This window comes from Salmo salar, chromosome ssa28 (genome assembly GCF_905237065.1).
Source record: "Salmo salar chromosome ssa28, Ssal_v3.1, whole genome shotgun sequence".
Classification (NCBI taxonomy): Eukaryota; Metazoa; Chordata; class Actinopteri; order Salmoniformes; family Salmonidae; genus Salmo; species Salmo salar.
The window spans coordinates 31,275,001-31,291,298 of NC_059469.1; the positions used below are offsets into that span (position 1 = coordinate 31,275,001).

At 40.9% G+C, this 16,298-nt stretch overlaps 1 pseudogene; it reads right to left on the reverse strand.

The window, feature by feature from the left end:
• The window catches only part of LOC106589866 (RNA binding protein fox-1 homolog 3-like), an 891,320-nt pseudogene that overhangs the window by 301,249 nt on the left and 573,773 nt on the right, over positions 1-16,298 (reverse strand).

A 16,298-nucleotide genomic window follows, 5' to 3' on the forward strand; every position in this document is an offset into this window, starting at 1 on the left:
TAGTCCTGAAGCCCTTTACTAGTCCTCAAGTTCTTTACTAGTCCTCTAGTTCTTTACTAATCATGTACATCTTTACTTGTCCTCTAGTTCTTTACTAGTCCTCTAGTTTTTTACTAGTAATGTAGTTCTTTACTAGTCATGTAGTTCTTTACTAGTCATGTAGTTCTTTACTAGTCCTGAATGCCTTTACTAGTCATGTAGTTCTTTAGTAGTCCTCTAGTTATTTACTATTCCTCTAGTTCTTTACTAGTCTTGTAGTTATTTACTTGTCCTGAAGGCCTTTGCTAGTCCTCTAGTTCTTTACTAGTACTCTAGTTCTTGACTAGTCATGTAGTTCTTTACTAGTTCTGAAGCCCTTTACTAGTCCTCTAGTTCTTTACTAGGCCTCTAGTCCTTTACTAGTCCTCTAGTTCTTTACTAGTCCTCTAGTCCTTTACTAGTCCTCTAGTTCTTTACTAGTCCTGAAGGCCCTTACTAGTCATGTAGTTCTTTAGTAGTCCTCTAGTTATTTACTATTCCTCTAGTTCTTTACTAGTCTTGTAGTTCTTTACTTGTCCTGAAGGCCTTTGCTAGTCCTCTAGTTCTTTACTAGTACTCTAGTTCTTGACTAGTCATGTCGTTCTTTACTAGTTCTGAAGCCCTTTACTAGACCTCAAGTTCTTTACTAGTCCTCTAGTTCTTTACTAATCATGTACATATTTACTTGTCCTCTAGTTCTTTACTAGTCCTCTAGTTCTTTACTAGTAATGTAGTTCTTTACTAGTCATGTAGTTCTTTACTAGTCCTCTAGTTCTTTACTAGTCCTGAATGCCTTTACTAGTCATGTAGTTCTTTACTAGTCCTGAAGCCCTTTACTAGTCCTCAAGTTCTTTACTAGTCCTCTAGTTCTTTACTAATCATGTACATCTTTACTTGTCCTCTAGTTCTTTACTAGTCCTCTAGTTTTTTACTAGTAATGTAGTTCTTTACTAGTCATGTAGTTCTTTACTAGTCATGTAGTTCTTTACTAGTCCTGAATGCCTTTACTAGTCATGTAGTTCTTTAGTAGTCCTCTAGTTATTTACTATTCCTCTAGTTCTTTACTAGTCTTGTAGTTATTTACTTGTCCTGAAGGCCTTTGCTTATCCTCTAGTTCTTTACTAGTACTCTAGTTCTTGACTAGTCATGTCGTTCTTTACTAGTTCTGAAGCCCTTTACTAGTCCTCTAGTTCTTTATTAGTCCTGAAGGCCTTTACTAGTCCTCTAGTTCTTTACTAGGCCTCTAGTCCTTTACTAGTCCTCTAGTTCTTTACTAGTCCTGTAGGTCTTTACTAGTCCTCTAGCACTTTACTAGTCCTCTAGTTCTTTACTAGTCCTCTAGTCCTTTACTAGTCCTCTAGTTCTTTACTAGTCCTGAAGGCCCTTACTAGTCATGTAGTTCTTTAGTAGTCCTCTAGTTGTTTACTATTCCTCTAGTTCTTTACTAGTCTTGTAGTTCTTTACTACTCCTGAAGGCCTTTACTAGTCCTCTAGTTCTTTACTAGTCCTCTAGTTCTTGACTAGTCATGTAGTTCTTTACTAGTCCTGAAGCCCTTTACTAGTCCTCAAGTTCTTTACTAGTCCTCTAGTTCTTTACTAATCATGTACATCTTTACTTGTCCTCTAGTTCTTTACTAGTCCTCTAGTTTTTTACTAGTAATGTAGTTCTTTACTAGTCATGTAGTTCTTTACTAGTCATGTAGTTCTTTACTAGTCCTGAATGCCTTTACTAGTCATGTAGTTCTTTAGTAGTCCTCTAGTTATTTACTATTCCTCTAGTTCTTTACTAGTCTTGTAGTTATTTACTTGTCCTGAAGGCCTTTGCTAGTCCTCTAGTTCTTTACTAGTACTCTAGTTCTTGACTAGTCATGTAGTTCTTTACTAGTTCTGAAGCCCTTTACTAGTCCTCTAGTTCTTTACTAGTCCTCTAGTTCTTTATTAGTCCTGAAGGCCTTTACTAGTCCTCTAGTTCTTTACTAGGCCTCTAGTCCTTTACTAGTCCTCTAGTTCTTTACTAGTCCTCTAGTCCTTTACTAGTCCTCTAGTTCTTTACTAGTCCTGAAGGCCCTTACTAGTCATGTAGTTCTTTAGTAGTCCTCTAGTTATTTACTATTCCTCTAGTTCTTTACTAGTCTTGTAGTTCTTTACTTGTCCTGAAGGCCTTTGCTAGTCCTCTAGTTCTTTACTAGTACTCTAGTTCTTGACTAGTCATGTCGTTCTTTACTAGTTCTGAAGCCCTTTACTAGACCTCAAGTTCTTTACTAGTCCTCTAGTTCTTTACTAATCATGTACATATTTACTTGTCCTCTAGTTCTTTACTAGTCCTCTAGTTCTTTACTAGTAATGAAGTTCTTTACTAGTCATGTAGTTCTTTACTAGTCCTCTAGTTCTTTACTAGTCCTGAATGCCTTTACTAGTCATGTAGTTGTTTAGTAGTCCTCTAGTTATTTACTATTCCTCTAGTTCTTTACTAGTCTTGCAGTTCTTTACTTGTCCTGAAGGCCTTTGCTTATCCTCTAGTTCTTTACTAGTACTCTAGTTCTTGACTAGTCATGTCGTTCTTTACTAGTTCTGAAGCCCTTTACTAGTCCTCTAGTTCTTTATTAGTCCTGAAGGCCTTTACTAGTCCTCTAGTTCTTTACTAGGCCTCTAGTCCTTTACTAGTCCTCTAGTTCTTTACTAGTCCTGTAGGTCTTTACTAGTCCTCTAGCACTTTACTAGTCCTCTAGTTCTTTACTAGTCCTCTAGTCCTTTACTAGTCCTCTAGTTCTTTACTAGTCCTGAAGGCCCTTACTAGTCATGTAGTTCTTTAGTAGTCCTCTAGTTGTTTACTATTCCTCTAGTTCTTTACTAGTCTTGTAGTTCTTTACTACTCCTGAAGGCCTTTACTAGTCCTCTAGTTCTTTACTAGTCCTCTAGTTCTTGACTAGTCATGTAGTTCTTTACTAGTCCTGAAGCCCTTTACTAGTCCTCAAGTTCTTTACTAGTCCTCTAGTTCTTTACTAATCATGTACATCTTTACTTGTCCTCTAGTTCTTTACTAGTCCTCTAGTTCTTTACTAGTAATGTAGTTCTTTACTAGTAATGTAGTTCTTTACTAGTCATGTAGTTCTTTACTAGTCATGTAGTTCTTTACTAGTCCTGAATGCCTTTACTAGTCATGTAGTTCTTTAGTAGTCCTCTAGTTATTTACTATTCCTCTAGTTCTTTACTAGTCTTGTAGTTATTTACTTGTCCTGAAGGCCTTTGCTAGTCCTCTAGTTCTTTACTAGTACTCTAGTTCTTGACTAGTCATGTAGTTCTTTACTAGTTCTGAAGCCCTTTACTAGTCCTCTAGTTCTTTACTAGTCCTCTAGTTCTTTATTAGTCCTGAAGGCCTTTACTAGTCCTCTAGTTCTTTACTAGGCCTCTAGTCCTTTACTAGTCCTCTAGTTCTTTACTAGTCCTCTAGTCCTTTACTAGTCCTCTAGTTCTTTACTAGTCCTGAAGGCCCTTACTAGTCATGTAGTTCTTTAGTAGTCCTCTAGTTGTTTACTATTCCTCTAGTTCTTTACTAGTCTTGTAGTTCTTTACTACTCCTGAAGGCCTTTACTAGTCCTCTAGTTCTTTACTAGTCCTGAAGGCCCTTACTAGTCATGTAGTTCTTTAGTAGTCCTCTAGTTGTTTACTATTCCTCTAGTTCTTTACTAGTCTTGTAGTTCTTTACTACTCCTGAAGGCCTTTACTAGTCCTCTAGTTCTTTACTAGTCCTCTAGTTCTTGACTAGTCATGTAGTTCTTTACTAGTCCTGAAGCCCTTTACTAGTCCTCAAGTTCTTTATTAGTAATGTAGTTCTTTACTAGTCATGTAGTTCTTTACTAGTCCTCTAGTTCTTTACTAGTCCTGAATGCCTTTACTTGTCATGTAGTTCTTTACTAGTCCTGCAGTGTTTTACTAGTCCTCTAGTCCATTACTAGTCATCTAGTTCTTTACTAGTCCTGTAGTTCTTTACTAGTCCTCTAGTCCTTTACTAGTCCTCTAGTTCTTTTCTAGTAATGTAGTTCTTTACTAGTCATGTAGTTCTTTACTAGTCCTCTAGTTCTTTACTAGTCCTCTATTCCTTTACTAGTCCTCTAGTTCTTTACTAGTCCTGAAGGCCTTTACAAGTCATGTAGTTCTTTACTAGTCCTCTTGTTCTTTATTTGTCCGGTAGTTCATCACTAGTCCTCTAGTCCTTTACTAGTCTTCAAGTTCATTACTAGTCCTCTAGTTCTTTATTAGTCCTCTAGTTATTTACTAGCCCTGAAGGCCTTTACATGTCCTGAAGGCCTTTACTAGTCCTCTACTTCCTTACTAGTCATCTAGTTCTTTACTAGTCCTTAAGGCCTTTACTAGTCCTCTAGTTCTTTACTAGTCCTCTAGTTCTTAACTAGTCCTCTTGTTCTTTACTACCCATGTAGTTCTTTACTAGTCCTCTAGTTCTTTACTAGTCCTCTAGTTATTTACTAGTCATGAAGGCCTTTACTTGTCCTGTAGTTCTTTACTAGTCCTCTATTCCTTTGCTAGTACTCTAGGCCTTTGCTAGTCCTCTAGGCCTTTACTAGTCCTCTAGTTCTTTACTAGTCCTTTAGGCCTTTACTAGTCCTCTAGTTCTTTACTAGTCCTTTAGGCCTTTACTAGTCCTCTATGCCTTTACTAGTCCTCTAGGCCTTTACTAGTCCTGTCGGCATTTACTAGTCCTCTAGGACTTTACTAGTCCTCTAGTCCTTTACTAATCCTCTAGGCCTTTACTAGTCCTCTAGTCCATTACTAGTCCTCTAGGCCTTTATTAGTCCTCTAGTCCTTTACTAGTCCTCTAGGCCTTTACTAGTCCTCTAGTCCATTACTAGTCCTCTAGGCCTTTACTAGTCCTCTAGTCCTTTACTAGTCCTCTAGGCCTTTACTAGTCCTCTAGGCCTTTACTAGTCCTCAATTAGTGGACCGATGTATCCCTTGGTAGCGGCGGAAGATTTTTTTCCTCCAGCCCCCCCTGTCGTCGACAAATAATCATCCCAAACTACTTCCCGCGGCTATACACACACACACACACATGCTCACAAACTCACACACACACAGGTTATACTGCCCTAAAGCAGAGTTGGGCCCAGTGTCATATTCCTCCATGATATACAAACACCTTGCAATATTAAAACGAGAGCTATGCCACGGACAGCTGTTCAGTTTGACATCTATTTCATTTCTATGCCGTCTCTCCAACCCTGTGTTTCAACAGCTGCACCATGCACTGAATTATTTAACGTGTGTGTGTGTCTAGGTGTGTGTGTGTGTGTGTGTGTGTGTGTGTGTGTGTGTGTGTGTGTGTGTGTGTGTGTGTGTGTGTGTGTGAGTGTGAGCCATCGACTGTCTGTATCAATAAAATATAGACCTAGCTCGTAACATTTTTGATGATATCAGCGGCTATATAAATATTCACAATTAAATATTCAGAACTCTGAGGATACATATTGGATTGAATAATAAAACAGGAAGTCAAAAGAATATGATCAGAAAAAGACATGCAAGTCAATGAATATGTCACCAAAACAGCCTCAATCACCAGTTATGTAAGATCTGGGGAAACACTGCCAGACGTTCAAAACGATAATGTCATAAAACATGTCACATTTAACCATCTGACTTTGTTATTTAAAATAGTTGACTCTTTACATCTTAATTTGAAGCAAAAGATTGAAACATAATGATTTTAATTTCACACGTACACTTGCTTCAATATTTCAGTTGACCAAATTGGAGATTTTTGAATATCCCGCACACAAATGTCATCTGACATCAATATCTCTCTAAACAAGAATATTAATCAAACGTCTATAAAACAGAGGCTCACTATCACACCTTGACATGTTCAAGATTGCAGATTAATTCAAGTGAATTTCATTTTCAACCAGTAATACATATTCAATCAGCTTGTGTACAGGCATGATGAATCCAATACATTATTTACACATAATTATCGTGAAATACTCACACATATTGACAATTGGCTGCATAGATAGATATCAACACACTGTTGATAATGTGGTAGCAGAGAATTCCAAAACTCACAAAATTGTCAAGAAGAACTGCAATATCCACAATCCTATGCATCTCAGAGAGACAGCAAGGCACCAACAAAACCAGTTTGCAGAAACATCCCAGGCCAATCAATATTTATTTAGTGTGGTAAAACCACAACAGCGGTGGCAACGACCGACCACGATGGAGCAGAGACTAATTACGGCACAGTAAGTGACAACAGCGAGAGAGGATGGAAGGACGGAAGGAGGGGGAGTAGGACGCCCCAAAACTCACCAGTCTGTTGACGAGGGGAACCCCGAAATGCCAGATGTGCTCGTTGAGCAGGCCGCTGTACACCACGTTGCCAAAGAGAGCAATGGTTCCGTGCTGCTTACACAAGCCACTTCCTGGTTTGGTTTCTATGGAGATAGAGATACATGCGAGTTATGTAGAAATATTGATAAACATGCAGAAAAACTATGTCATACAATGTATATAAAAAAACTGGTAAAACATTAAGAAGATAGAGGGTTGGTGTTGTGGGAATAAAAGAGTCTTACACGCGCTCATTGCCAATTTTGAGTGCTCTGCTATTTTCCAACCCTTGACCCAGGGTTGGTTATTTACCTGTCTATCATCAGCTTGCTTGCGCTGAGATGGGATGGGTGGAAATATTGTAGGTGTGTCCTTAAAAACAGGCACCAAATTGTAGGGACAGTTAAGACTGACCAAAAGCTGGTTTTTGCAATAACACATGTTGGTTATGACAGCTGGTTTTAGCAATAACATGTTGGTTATGACAGCTGGTTTTAGTAATAACATGTTGGTTATGACAGCTGGTTTTAGTAATAACATGTCGTTATGACAGCTGGTTTTAGTAATAACATGTTGGTTATGACAGCTGGTTTTAGTAAAAACATGTTGGTTATGACAGCTGGTTTTAGTAATAACATGTCGGTTATGACAGCTGGTTTTAGTAATAACATGTCAGTTATGACCACTGGTTTTAGTAATAACATGTTGGTTATGACAGCTGGTTTTAGTAATAACATGTCAGTTATGACCGCTGGTTTTAGTAATAACATGTTGGTTATGACAGCTGGTTTTAGTAATAACATGTCAGTTATGACAGCTGGTTTTAGTAATAACATGTCAGTTATGACAGCTGGTTTTAGTAATAACATGTCATTATGACAGCTGGTTTTAGTAATAACATGTCAGTTATGACAGCTGGTTTTAGTAATAACATGTCATTATGACAGCTGGTTTTAGTAATAACATGTTGGTTATGACAGCTGGTTTTAGCAATAACATGTTGTTATGACAGCTGGTTTTAGTAATAACATGTCAGTTATGACCGCTGGTTTTAGAAATAACATGTCAGTTATGACAGCTGGTTTTAGTAATAACATGTTGTTATGACAGCTGGTTTTAGTATTAACATGTTGTTATGACAGCTGGTTTTAGTAATAATATGTCAGTTATGACAGCTGGTTTTAGTAATAAAATGTTGTTATGACAGCTGGTTTTAGTAATAACATGTCAGTTATGACAGCTGGTTTTAGTAATAACATGTCAGTTATGACAGCTGGTTTTAGTAATAACATGTCAGTTATGACAGCTGGTTTTAGTAATAACATGTCATTATGACAGCTGGTTTTAGTAATAACATGTCAGTTATGACAGCTGGTTTTAGTAATAACATGTTGGTTATGACAGCTGGTTTTAGCAATAACATGTTGTTATGACAGCTGGTTTTAGTAATAACATGTCAGTTATGACCGCTGGTTTTAGAAATAACATGTCAGTTATGACAGCTGGTTTTAGTAATAACATGTTGTTATGACAGCTGGTTTTAGTATTAACATGTTGTTATGACAGCTGGTTTTAGTAATAATATGTCAGTTATGACAGCTGGTTTTAGTAATAAAATGTTGTTATGACAGCTGGTTTTAGTAATAACATGTCAGTTATGACAGCTGGTTTTAGTAATAACATGTCAGTTATGACAGCTGGTTTTAGTAATAACATGTCAGTTATGACAGCTGGTTTTAGTAATAACATGTCATTATGACAGCTGGTTTTAGTAATAACATGTCAGTTATGACAGCTGGTTTTAGTAATAACATGTTGTTATGACAGCTGGTTTTAGTAATAACATGTCAGTTATGACAGCTGGTTTTAGTAATAACATGTCAGTTATGACTGCTGGTTTTAGCAATAACATGTCGGTTATGACAGCTGGTTTTAGTAATAACATGTTGTTTATGACAGCTGGTTTAGTAATAACATGTTGGTTATGACAGCTGGTTTTAGTAATAACATGTCAGTTATGACCGCTGGTTTTAGCAATAACATGTCGGTTATGACAGCTGGTTTTAGTAATAACATGTCAGTTATGACAGCTGGTTTTAGCAATAACATGTTGTTATGACAGCTGGTTTTAGTAATAACATGTCAGTTATGACCGCTGGTTTTAGCAATAACATGTTGGTTATGACCGCTGGTTTTAGTAATAACATGTTGTTTATGACAGCTGGTTTAGTAATAACACACAGTAGCCTAATCAGTGGCATATCATCAGTGTTTTTTTTTTAAATACCCCATTTTCAGAGCAGCAAAACAGTCAACAAACATTCCCCTTATTTCTGTAGATTGGAAGTTATTTTGGTACAGCTTCTGTGAAAAGAGTGAACTCATTAAGTGCTATGCCCATTGAATGAAAGGTGTCAGTCTCTGTGGAAAAGCATGTTTAGCAACATCATGTTGTTATTATTGTTGTCCATTCATAATTTTGAGAGATTTTTTTTTTTTTTATCTTACGCTTTCCTCTGTCGGACCTGTGATATCAAATTCTGATCGCTGTCCATGGTGCTGAATCCACTTGTAAGGTAATTTGCGTGTTTGATTGTTTACCATTCCCATGGCAAAATCAACACAGGCCAAAATCAATGGTGATATTTCTATAACTTTTGGTAGGCAATTGTCGAAATGCAAATGAATCATGAAATATTTCCATGTTGAAGCCAATGACTATTTAATAAACCATGTTCAATGAATAGGAAAAACATCCATACCCCGTCCTATTTAGAAGTTTTATTGTTGTTTTAAAAAACAGTTTTTAATTTAATTTGATTAAAAAACAAACTTATTAGAATGATTTACCGACCATGGCTTTATGGCTCACAATTACATTTCGGGGGCCATCTACCACATATTTTGTTCTGATGTTCTGATTGGCCACTGATTTGGCCTCGACACACCTGCAACTAACACTTTATCATAACCCCAAGCCCATTCGCGCCACCGCCAGCTACTGCGACCATAATTCCCGCTGTGAAAATAGCAAAAATATTTCTGACACACCTTGGACCAATGGTGCTTCCATCAGCTCTAAGATTGACCATTTTTTTTAAATAGAGCCCAGAGAGCAAGAGAGAGAGCGACAGAGAGAGAGTGAGACAGAGACAGAGACAGAGAGAGAGAGAGAGAGAGAGAGAGAGAGAGAGAGAGAGAGAGAGAGAGAGAGAGAGAGAGAGAGCGATGATTCCAATGTTGTTTATACCCAGACCTGGGCCCTAACAGTAAATCTCAGTAAGACCAAAATAATGGTGCTCCAAGGACCACAAATACAAATTCCATAAATATACCTCCGCCTAAACATCAGCGCCACAGGTAACTTCCACAAAGCTGTGAGCAATCTGACAGACAAGGCAAGAAGGACCTTCAATGCCATCAAAAGGAACATAAAATGCAACATACCAATTAGGATCTGGCAAAAAATACTTGAATCAGTTATAGAACCCATTGCCCTTTATGGTTGTGAGGTCTGGGGTCCGCTCACCAACCAAGAATTCACAAAATGGGACAAACACCAAATTGAGACTCTGCATGCAGAATTCTGCAAAAATGTCCTCCGTGTACAACGTAAAACCCCAAATAATGCATGCAGAGCAGAATTAGGCCGATACCCGCTAATTGTCAAAATCCAAAAAAGAGCCGTTAAATTCTACAACCACCTAGAAGGAAGCGATTCCCAAACCTTCCATAACAAAGCCATCACCTACAGAGAGATGAACCTGGAGAAGAGTCCCCGAAGCAAGCTGGTCCTGGGGCTCTGTTCACAAACACAAACACACCCCACAGAGCCCCAGGACAGCAACACAATTAGACTCAACCAAATCATGAGAAAACAAAAAGATAATTACTTGACACATTGGAAAGAATTAACAAAAAAACAGAGCAAACTAGAATGCTAATGAAATGTCTTTATTCTTTTGGAACTTTTGCGAGTGTAATGTTTATTGTACATTTTTATAGTTTATTTCAATTCTGTTTGTTATCTACTTCACTTGCTTTGTCAATGTTAACATATGTTTCCATGCCAATAAATCCCTTAAACTGAAATTGAATTGAATTTGGAGAGAGAGAGAGAGAGAGAGAGAGAGAGAGAGAGAGAGAGAGAGAGAGAGAGAGAGAGAGAGAGAGAGAGAGAGAGAGAGAGAGAGAGAGAGAGAGAGAGAGAGAGAGAGAGACAGAGAGAGAGAGACCGAGAGAGAGAGACCGAGAGAGAGAGAGAGACAGAAACAGAAACAGAGAGAGAGAGAGAGAGAGAGAGAGAGAGACAGAAACAGAGAGAGAGAGAGAGAGACAGAAACAGAGACAGAGAAAGAGACAGAGACAGAGAAAGAGACAGAGACATAGAGACAGAGAGAGAGACAGAGAAAGAGACAGAGACATAGAGACAGAGGGAGAGAAAGAGACAGAGACGTAGACTGAGATAGAGAGGCATAGACTGAGAGAGACAGAGACATAGAGAGAGACAGAGAGAGAGATTGAGACAGGGATAGAGAAAGAGAGAGAGACACAGAGAGAGGGAGACACAGAGAGAGATAGAGAGATAGAGAAAGAGACAGAGAGAGAGACTGACAGACAGAGACAGAGAGACAGAGGGAGAGAGAGGGACATAGACAGAGAGAGAGAGAGAGAGAGAGAGAGGTGGTCTGAGTTAATAAACAGCAAACATCCTGGACAGAGTTTTTGGAGTCAGGGCTGACAAACTGCAGATGGAGAGAGATAGGGAAAGGAAAACCTAGACATTTGCCCAAACATTCGACCGAAATGTGTGTTCTGCATTTAACCTAACCCCTCTGATTCAGAGTCTGGAAAATATCAACATTCTCTCTCTTTACATTATTAAAGGGTCTTGGGATGCATCTGAGATGACACCCCATTCCCTACATAGGGGCCATAGGGTTCTGGTAAACATTTGTGGACTATATAGGGGATAGGGTGCTGTTTGGGAGACAGCCATAGTAAAACCAGGACCATTAAAATGTCACTTGTGCCACATGCGGTTTGCGGTTGGGCCAGTAGTACAGCACACACAAACACTTTACAGAGGTACGGCCAGCAGTACAGCACACACAAACACTTTACAGAGGTATAGCCAGTAGTAAAGCACACACAAACACTTTACAGCGGTACGGCCAGCAGTACAGCACACACAAACACTTTACAGAGGTATAGCCAGTAGTAAAGCACACACAAACTCTTTACAGAGGTACGGCCAGTAGTACAGCACACACAAACACTTTACAGAGGTACGGCCAGTAGTACAGCACACACAAACACGTAACAAACGTATGGCCAGTAGTACAGCACACACAAACACTTTACAGAGGTACGGCCAGCAGTACAGCACACACAAACACTTTACAGAGGTACGGCCAGCAGTACAGCACACACAAACTCTTTACAGAGGTACGGCCAGCAGTACAGCACACACAAACACTTTACAGAGGTACGGCCAGCAGTACAGCACACACAAACACTTTACAGAGGTACGGCCAGCAGTACAGCACACACAAACACTTTACAGAGGTACGGCCAGCCAGGTCATTCAAGATCGCAGTCAAAATTGGATGTCTGTCCATGTCACGAGGACGTTAGGAAATGCCTTCAGAAGCGTCCACTAGGGGCAACAGTGAGGGATATTACCATCAAGTAGGCCTGGGTTTTGCTACGGTGTTGTGGACAGGTGTGGTGGATGGGAGTAATACCATGAATCTGGATCAGAAGGTTGTATGTTTGATCCCAGTCATTGGCACAGTTATTGATTTTATATTTTTATATTTTTTCCCAAACCTTAACCCTTACCACAACCATTTGGAATGAGTGACATACCATAATGTTTTGTCTGAGATTATTCTTTACAGAGTCAAGTATATTTGTCCAGGCACCAATTGGTCCTTGACTACCACCATTCATTCTCGTTGTTGATAATTATAATGTAATAACTTCCAACAGTAACTGTTTCCACAGGCGGATTGGGAGAGAGTGAGGTGGTTGCCATCTAAGATCCGTCATATTTATTTAATTGTCTCGGATTGATTGAGAGATTCATCGTTAAGCAACATAGAAGATGCAAAGCATTGACTATTTAAATCTCTCTCCTCTCCTCTCCTCTCCTCTCCTCTCCTCTCCTCTCCTCTCCTCTCCTCTCCTCTCCTCTCCTCTCCTCTCCTCTCCTCTCCTCTCCTCTCCTCTCCTCTCCTCTCCTCTCCTCTCCTCTCCACTCCACTCCACTCCACTCCCCTCCTCTCCCACTCCCACTCCCACTCCCACTCCCACTCCCACTCCCACTCCTCTCCTCTCCACTCCTCTCCTCTCCACTCCACTCCTCTCCACTCCACTCCACTCCACTCCCTCTGCACTCCTCTCCCTCTCCCACTCCCTCTCCTCTCCTCTCCTCTCCTCTCCTCTCCTCTCCTCTCCTCTCCTCTCCTCTCCCTCTCCTCCTCTCCTCTCCTCTCCTCTCCTCTCCTCTCCTCTCCTCTCCACTCCTCTCCTCTCCACTCCACTCCACTCCTCTCCTCTTGTGTGAACTGCATGCACTCTGGTTGGGATGAATTATTGAACAGGAGATGATAAATAGCTAGCTAGGGGAGAGGGGAGCTGTGCAGAGGGGAGAGGGGAGCTGTGGAGAGGGGAGAGCATCTGCACCGGAGAAAGGAGCGCTAATGTAGAACCAACCACAACAACTAAATTTCACTGGGCTAGAGGCACAGGAGCTTTCTATTCCCTTATTCCTCCTCACCGGTTTGGAAGATTTGACGTTGGAGAAAGGCACTGACCTGCAGGAAATGTAGGCATCATTCTAAACAGATAGTGTGATTAGTTTTGGTTTGATAAAGATGGGATGGTGATCTCCAGTCGGCAGTAACAGATAACAGAGACCGTATAAAACAGGGTTGAAACATGGACCTATACTTACAGTAGGCTAGCAAGAGCTTGAGCAAAATGTTACTTACTCAGCTTAGAATCATTTTATTCTATTCAGCGGCAATTCAGAATGAGAATTCAGAAGGAGAATTCAGAATGAGAATTTAGAATGAGAATTTAGAATGAGAATTCAGAAGGAGAATTTAGAATGAGAATTCAGAAGGAGAATTCAGAAGGAGAATGAGAATTTGACATCAGCAACATTCTCTCATCATGTCAGTCCAGTTTATCTAGAGTAGCGTCATCTGGGCACTCTTCTCTACTCCTGGCTTGTTGTAACTGTCCCCTTTTAACATTCCATCACTCTGAGAGTGCTCTGGCACACACACACACACACACACACACACACACACACACACACACACACACACACACACACACACACACACACACACACACACACACACACACACACACACACACACACACACACACACACAGTTGGTTGTGCTATGTTGGCCTGGTTCTAGCCTGCTGTCAGTTCTCTGGCATGTCTAGGCCCAGATCCCAGTCAAACAGCAGAGGGGCCTCCGGACTGTGTGTGAGTGTGCCTGTGTGTCTTTGTGTGTATTACCTCCCCACTCACTTAGTTTACCCCAGTTGGCCTGGTCCTCTGGTTTTGTGGCATGGAGGAAGTGGGCATATGGCGCTGCCACAAGGCATAGCCCCAGTCCCAATGTTTTGGTTGGAGAAAGACACAGACACACACCCTCCCTCCTCTTTAGAACTGGATCCAATCTAGACAACATACTCACATGCCAGAACAATTTTCTCTCTCTCTCTCTCTCTCTCTCTCTCTCTCTCTCTCTCTCTCTCTCTCTCTCTCTCTCTCTCTCTCTCTCTCTCTCTCTCTCTCTCTCTCTCTCTCTCTCTCTCTCTCTCTCTCTCACTGTCTCCCCCCTCTCTCTCTCCCTCTCTCAGTGTTTTTAACAGCCTCTCACAACACAGTATTTATCACTCTGTATCCCCTGGGGTCCTTAATCGCCTCTTTGTAACCCGCTGCAAGTGTGTGTGTGTGTGTGTGTGTGTGTGTGTGTGTGTGTGTGTGTGTGTGTGTGTGTGTGTGTGTGTGTGTGTGTGTGTGTGTGTGTGTGTGTGTGTGTGTGTGTGTGTGTGTGTGTGTGTGTGTGTGTGTGTGTGTGTGTGTGTGTGTGTGTGTGTAAACAATCGTTCTCTGGCCCATAGTTAATCATCGACAGTGGGAAAGAGCCTCACACACACATAACACACACACACACACACACACACACTGATGAACACACACAGACTGATGAACACACACACACATGCTAGTGAATATGTCTGGGTGTATGGAAGTAGCTGCAGGAATAAACTGAATCACAAATCACTATAAGGGCACTGAGTTACAGTTCTTAGGGGAATTCAAGCTAAGTATCGTAAACCTTTTGTAGAAACAAATTCTACCCAAATTCATCAAATGTTCAACCAAATAATTTCTTTCAAAATGACAGAGCCGAATCAGACGTGACTTTTCACTGTGAAAAAAGACTTTATCTATGTTGGTTGGTGATATTGATTGCCACACGTCCTTGCAATTTGAAAAGCGATGATGTCGAGGTGAATTAAATAAGTAAACAGCAGATATATGTTAGGTGTTGTCGATGTTTGATGCTGTGAAATTTGGGGAATAGCTCACAGATTAGCAAATCCTGTTATGTCATGACATCTTGGTTGGTACAGGTGAGCACATGGGCGACAGAGCTTGAATGATTGTTCTCTGTCTCATGGAAATAGTTGCAGTGTTCAGCTGTATATACTCAGCTAACTAGTTGGTTGCTTTGTTTTGTTCTACCGATCTAATTCATATGGAAACGTCCCAAGAAGCTTGCCATAGCTAGCTAGCTAACTAGTTAGTCTGTCAGGCAAGATCCGTTTTGTGTAGTGGCACAGTCGGGCAGCACTCACGAAATGTCAACCTCAGCTGTCACTTGCTAGCCATACAGACAACCAGCTAACTAGCCACTGAAATGAAGGTCTAGAGTAGTTTGTGTTTATCTGTTGGGCTTAGGTTATGGTGTGTCATGTTTGCTAGGTTGCAGATATTCATAGGCTATACGTTGTCTCATTTTCCTATTATTTGACAGCTGGCATGTTCGGGTAGTTGAGGCCAGCGCAGCAGAGCTCAGATGATGAGTTGGATATTTGTTTACATAGCCAGCTAAGAAGTTGCTTGTTTTGTCCTGTTTCTACCGATGCTATGTATTAGGAAATGGTCCCAGCTTCTGAAATAATCGCCTAGTATGGCAAACTATGTCGTTAGTCTGTCAGGCAAGAAAACAAGAGTTGATTGGAGGAGAGAGAGAGAGAGAGAGAGAGAGAGAGAGAGAGAGAGAGAGAGAGAGAGAGAGAGAGAGAGACAGTTTGAGAGGGAGAGAGACAGAGTGTGAGAGGGAGAGAGAGAGTGTGAGACAGTGTGAGATAGAGAGAGAGACAGTGTGAGAGGGAGAAAGGGAGACAGCGTGACAGGGAGAGAAATAGAGTGTGAGAGGGAGAGAGAGACAGTGTGTTAGGGAGAGAGAGAGAGTGTTAAATAGAGAGAGAGACAGTGTGAGAGGGAGAGAGAGAGACAGTGTGAGAGGGAGAGAGAGAGAGAAGAGGGGAGAGAGAGAGAGATGTGAGAGGGAGAGTGAGAGACAGTGTGAGAGGAAGAGAGAGAGTGTGAGAGGAAGAGAGAGGCAGTGTGAGAGGGAGAGAGAGAGGCAGTGTGAGAGGGAGAGAGAGATGCAGTGTGAGAGGGAGAGAGAGAGTGTGAGAGGGAGAGAGAGAGAGTGTGAGAGGGAGAGTGAGAGACAGTGTGAGAGGAAGAGAGAGAGTGTGAGAGGGAGAGAGAGAGGCAGTGTTAGAGGGAGAGAGAGAGGCAGTGTTAGAGGGAGAGAGAGAGGCAGTGTTAGAGGGAGAGAGAGAGACAGTGTGAGAGGGAGAGAGAGACAGTGTGAGAGGGT